The sequence below is a fragment of the Lissotriton vulgaris genome, chromosome 4_1 (genome assembly GCF_964263255.1).
Source record: "Lissotriton vulgaris chromosome 4_1, aLisVul1.2, whole genome shotgun sequence".
Taxonomy (NCBI): domain Eukaryota; kingdom Metazoa; phylum Chordata; class Amphibia; order Caudata; family Salamandridae; genus Lissotriton; species Lissotriton vulgaris.
Window position 1 is genome coordinate 2134285283 of NC_141691.1, and position 6161 is coordinate 2134291443.

Consider the following 6161-nt stretch of genomic DNA (forward strand, 5'->3'; position numbering starts at 1 on the left):
TGCTGGGGAGGATAAAGTGCAAGCAACCTCCTCAAATCAATTTTAAGGCAGCTAGATGAATCCTAGGATATTGTAATTCTGCTTAAAAAAACACCAATGAGTATTTTCAAATAAATTCTGAATTTCATGCCCACCATCGATTGGATCCATCGTCAACATCATCCTCCTACATGTCAAGAAGACTTGTTACGCTGCTGTGTCACTGTTCTTGTTGTAGCCATAATCATCCATGTAAGAAACAGATTGATTCCCTTGGGTTTGTGTACAAGAAAAGCTAGAAAATTAGCTATAACACAGTGTAATAATGCTCCTTAAATTAAAAATGTGCACAACATAAAGAGTACATAACAATTTATTCAAATATTAAAATAGCATACAGTACATTTGTAAAATAGTATGAACACACAATTAAAAACAAATATATATTTTTGTGACCTGCACAAAAGTGTGGGACAGACAAACCTAAATTGTAAAACATAAGACTTGAAAATTTACAAGGCGTACATTCTCAGATAAAGTTTCAAACTGCCCTGGTGTTATAACCTCACAATCTTATATACATCAGAGAGGAACAGCGTGAATTGTACTTGAACTTGCGTCGACGCGTTTCGGTGGTTTTACGTGTGATTCGGTGCCACCTTTATCAAGACTGTTATTTGCGTTGTCTGTCATACAGTCGGATCCTCATCAGTCTCCTAAGATGGATACACATGAAATTAGAGATCTAATTTGCTAAACAAGTTAAATTCCATCTGGTACAGTGATTCTAATCTATCTGTCATATAAGCACACAATGTTATGCTTAGAATAAATGGAAACATCACCTATTTCTTGTATGAAATTAGAGATTCTCTGCACATTTGGGTTAATAACCTTCTTGCAATCAATAGTTGGTGTTCGGTTTCAATTGATATCCCATGTTAAGGGATATTAGTTTGATGGATAAGATAAAGGAGTAGTTAACCCTCTATAGTGGGAAAGACTAATGGAGAAATTCCTATCTAAGTATCATTTTCTCTACACCTATTAGTAGTAGCATACCTGTAGGTTTCCTTAATGTGGCATTTCCTATAGGTTGTGATGGCTGAGATTCTCAGGAATCGTGGGATTTTTTACCATCTACAAGGGGAAGCACATGTAACCATTTTGTTGAGTCTATCATGGCTAATATTTAAGACTTCTTAAATTCTATATTTTAGAAAGCGTACCTGCGGGTAATTTTTAACAGTTCTGTCCCAAATTGATAAGGGGATAGATTTCGAGTCCGTCCAACTCTGGACACTTGTGTAAAAATGGCCAACCACTCTCTGGCAGGCGTCAGGTTAGAAGGCTGGGCTGAATCTGGAAATGGCTCTTGTATACCTTTCTACGGTGTAAACAGAAAGAAGGGCAAAAACTATTTAAAATAAAGTCAACAACTATGTTGATGAATTGGTTGCTATAATGAGACACCTGGATGTAAGAGAATTCTTTGACGGATTCTTACCAAAATTTAGGTCGACTTGGTTTCAAACAATAGTTTAGGAAGGCGTGGTCAGCTGCCTTGTCTTGGTTGTAATCAGGGGTGTTTTAAATAGTAGTATCCCCTATGGAAGTAAGGATAGAGCTCTAATTAGTAACAGATTTAAAAGATTTTAATGTCTAACTCGTTCAGGGACGCCCTGCTTTAGTTGTTCTTACCTGTACGAGCTTCAGCGTAGCTTCTCTATGGGTGTCCGTTTTTCAAGTGAGGGAATGCGAGTAAAACCCGCCTTTCCTCTTATACTTCCTGCTCGGTAGTGATTGGCTATAGGGCGGCTGGCGTGTGAGCCAATGAGAAAATGTTACTGCCAAGTGACTCTATTTGCATGTGAATTATCCTACCATACTTCCTGCTCGGTAGTGATTGGCTATAGAGCAGCTGGCGTGTAAGCCAATGAGAAAGTGCTACTGCCAAGTAACTCTATTTGCATGTGAATTGTCCTACCATAGCGTACTCCTCAGGAACAAGTCTCTGGCGGGCGTTACCTGGGAGTTTCCTGGCTAAACTATGTGCAGTTTCCTATTAGGTCCTCACTCGGGTCCAGAATTTTCGAGCGTCTTGATGAGCGTTGCGGTGGAATTGACACTGACATCACTGGGGGCGGGTTGCTGCCCTGTACTTGTATGTACATTTTAAACTATTTACTTGTTGCGATATATTAGGGGACACGTCAGGAGTTGGCGTGTCCTGGCGGGGTTAAGTATGATGTTAGCCCGGAAATGGAATCCTCGCAAGCGTCTGGATGAGCGCTGCAAAGGAATGGGTGATAATAGGAAATGCCCAATAAAAGTCCGGTAATAGTAGTTAAGATATTATGTTGGCCGGCACGATGTCTGTTGCTAGGGGTATCTATACTATATTAAATAAGAAACTAGATCTACTAGTTATGCCTAGATTCTTTAGGGGAAGTCTACAGATAACATCATCCTCTCCCAAGTTGCTAATAGCTACTTGTAACTGTAATGGGAGGTGCACAGCTGCTATCGGTTATATGACTGTACTTGTATGTACATTTTAAACTATTTACTAGTTGCGATATATTTAAGGACACGTCAGGAGTTGGCGGGGTTAAGTATGATGTTGGCCCGGAAGTGGAATCCTCGCAAGCGTCTGGATGTGCGCTGCAAAGAAATGGATGATAATAGGAAATGCCCAATAACAAGTCCGGTAATAGTAGTTAGGATATTATGTTGGCCGGCACGATGTCTGTTGCTAGGGGTATCTATACTGTATTAAATTAGAAACTAAATCTACTAGTTATGCCTAGATTCTTTAGGGGAAGTCTGCAGATAGCATCATCCTCTCCCAAGTTGCTAATAGCTACTTGTGGCTGTAATGGGAGGTGCACAGCTGCTATCAGTTAAATGACTGTGACAAAGCTAGGTTGTTTGCATTACAAACACTTCGCCCAGTCTTCTCTGGTATTCAGACCCCTATCTATTGTGTCAAGGTAGCAGAAATACCATTGTTCTCTCCTTTTTCTTAATCTATCTATGTCACCCCCTCTTCTGGTTTGTCTTACTTTTTCTAGTATGAACCACCTGAGATCTTCACAGGAGTGCTGCTTCTCTTTGTAATGTTCAGTAAGTGGCGCATTAATTTTGGAAGTGCGTATTGCTGATTTATGCTCCAACACTCTGGTACGGAGCTCTCTACTAGTCTCACCCACGTATCCTAGATTGCATGGGCATAACAGTAGGTACACTATATTTTGGCTACGGCAATTGTTGAAAGTCCTGGGTTTTAGGTCCCTATCGTTGTATTTGAAATTGCTGCCTAAAATGCAGTGTGGGCAGATGGAGCAGGTTCCACATTTGTAATTTCCTAAAGCAGGAGTGCCTGACAGTGTGAGCTGTTGTTCTTTTACGGTGGGGTAAGTGTGCACTAGACTATTTTTTATGGTCTTGTTTCGTCGGAACGAAAATAGGGGTTTACTTAGTTGGGTCTCTCTGTTTTGGTTAAGAATTTTCCAGTTTCTGTTTATTATGTTTTTAATCTGATTGCTCAGGTGAGAAAATTGGGTCACAAAGACTATTCTATTTAAGGGGGAATTGTTTTTTGTCTTCCTTTCTGGGTTCAAGAGGCTATCACGGTCATAGAATCTTGCACGTTTGAGTGCATTTTTTATAAGTTTCTTGGGGTAACCTCTATTAAGCAGTTTTAATTTTGTGTTCTCCGCATGTTTGTAGAAGTCGTCCAAATTGGTACAATTTCTGCGGAGCCGCAGAAATTCCCCAAATGGTACGTTGTCCTTTTGTGACTTAGGATGGTTGCTTGAATATAATAAGAGGGTGTTCTTATCTGTAGGTTTAGTGTACAGTTCGACTTTAAGGGTCCCCTCTTCTTCCTTGATGATTACATCTAAGAAAGTGACCTGCTGGTTGCTGTGTTGCCCTGTAAACCTTAAGTTAGGGTCCCCCAAGTTTAGCCACTCCAAAAAGTTGCATAGGGTCTCACTGGCACCGCTCCAGATGAAAATGATGTCATCTATATAGCGGTGCCAGCAAGAGATATTCTCATAAAATGGGGCCATCTCATTGAATATGTGCTTCTCTTCAAAGTTACTAACGTACAGGCAGGCCAGGCTGGGGGCACATGTAGCCCCCATACTGGTCCCCTTAACCTGTAGATAGAGGTCCTCTTTGAAGAGAAAAAAGTTTTTTTTGAGGATCAAATATATGCATGACATAATAAATTGGTCATTGCCGCCTTTCAAATCTTCCTGTTCTAATATAGATGCTATCACTTGTATTGTGTCATTTTGTGGAATGTTTGTGTAGAGGGCTTCGATGTCTAAGGCGACCAGGAACTGGGTCGCCTTGTTGAACCCTCTACCTTCAAACGTCGTGATCGCATGAGTCGTATCCTTGAGATAGGATCTTTGTTTTTGGACGATCGGCTGGAGGAAGAAATCTACATATCGGCTTAAGGGTTCTAAAATAGAACCTATACTGCTGATGATAGGTCTCATTGGTGGATTATCCAGCTGTTTATGTATTTTTGGGAGACCATATATTGCAGGGATTGTTGGATGGTTATTGTAAAGGAATTTGTATTCATTATCACTTATTAGTCCATCTTCTTTTCCTTTCTGTAGCAGTTGTGCGACGTCAAGTTTTAATTTGTCTAGATCAGTCAATCTGGCTCTTTTATAATGTTCCTCTACGTTTAATAGATTCCTAATGTTTTGTTCATAATGTTGTGTGTTAAAAACAACGACCCCCCCCCCTTTGTCAGCCGGTTTGATAGTAATCTCCTTGCTGTTTTGGAGGTCCATGAGGGCTGTTTTTTGTTCTTTAGTTAGGTTGTGATTGATTTTATTTCTAGCTGTTCTGTCGTACAGGGATTTAATCTCCATCTCTACTATATGTTCAAATACTTCAACCTTTTTCTCTAATTGGTTTAGGTTTGGAAAGAAGGTTGACTTAGGTTTAAAACCCGTTACGCTTTCTGGGGGGTTATAATCACGGTTTTCAAAAAAATGGTTAAGTCTAACTTTTCTAAAGAAATTTTTCAAATCACTTTCCAGATTAAATAATGGGTAGAAAGTAGTAGGAGCAAAACTGAAGCCCTTCTGAAGTACTTCTTCCTCTATTTCTGATAGAACCTTGCTTGAGAGGTTGATGATGGGGAAATCTTTTACCGCCAGTATTGTTTGTTCCTGGTCGTGATATATTCTTTGGTGGTGCTCTGAGGTGGATGGTTGGGGGGAGCATCCTGGCGATTGTAGCCTCTGAAATTTCTGTTGCCCCGATAAGGGCGTTTCCCTAAAAAAGGTTCCCTATCATAATTCCGGCCGGATCTGTTCTCTTGGACTCTCTCTGATTCCTCCTCGCTACCCGATCCTGAGGTTTCTGAGAAAGTTATTCTCCTGTTATCACCTCCTCTGGAGTATATTTGTCTTTGTTGGTAGGGTCTATCACTTCGGGGTTCATTTTTATTAGAGAAGTAATCTTTATTAGTATAGGGGTAAACTCCTTCTACTGAGTATTTCTCTACATCTTTTTTGAATTTTCTAAGTTTTTTGTTTGTCAGATACTCCCTGTAACCGTCTACGTCATGTTTAATCTCTTCTAATTTCTTTTTAGCGTCATCTAAAGCTGGTGATTGGAGTATTTCTGCTTCCATTTTTTCTATCTCTTTACTCTCTATCTCTATTATTTCTTGTGCTGTTTCTATGATTAGAATAAGCCAATCTCTACTGCAGCGATTGGCTATCCTAGTCCAAGTTTCTATGAATTTGGGGTGTTCAACGAATAGACCTGGCTCATTTCTAACTTGCAGTCCAATTGGGATTACTCCTTCTTTAAGGTAGTCTATCAGAAACTCGGCATGCAGTTCCGTTCTGATTAGTTTCTTTTTTGTATTGAGAATTTTCACTAATTGCTCATGGCTACTATTATTTAAGCCTTTGTTACTGCCTCCTTTGGGGTTACGACTCATCAGTCTATTGTATTGTTCCTCAGAGAACCCAAAGGTTTGGAGCTTGTCCATACTGAATTACAGTTATGGATAAGCGACTTGTATGCAACCCTATATAATGGGTGAAGTGAGACAGACGCCTCTCCAACCGACTGGTTGTACAAATATAATGTGAAGATAGAGAGGAACCCCTTGGTACGAGCAAGGGAATTGGGGT

At 40.1% G+C, this 6161-nt stretch overlaps 1 long non-coding RNA gene across 1 annotated transcript; it reads right to left on the minus strand.

Annotated features, from left to right (window-relative positions):
* Positions 1-342: 342 nt before the first annotated feature.
* On the minus strand, positions 343-1513 carry LOC147725222 (uncharacterized). The gene is made up of 4 exons (XR_015310130.1): positions 1487-1513; positions 1209-1366; positions 1042-1119; positions 343-695 (listed from the first exon to the last, which is right to left on the minus strand). It is a non-coding gene; the product is annotated as an uncharacterized LOC147725222 (long non-coding RNA).
* Positions 1514-6161: the final 4648 nt, after the last annotated feature.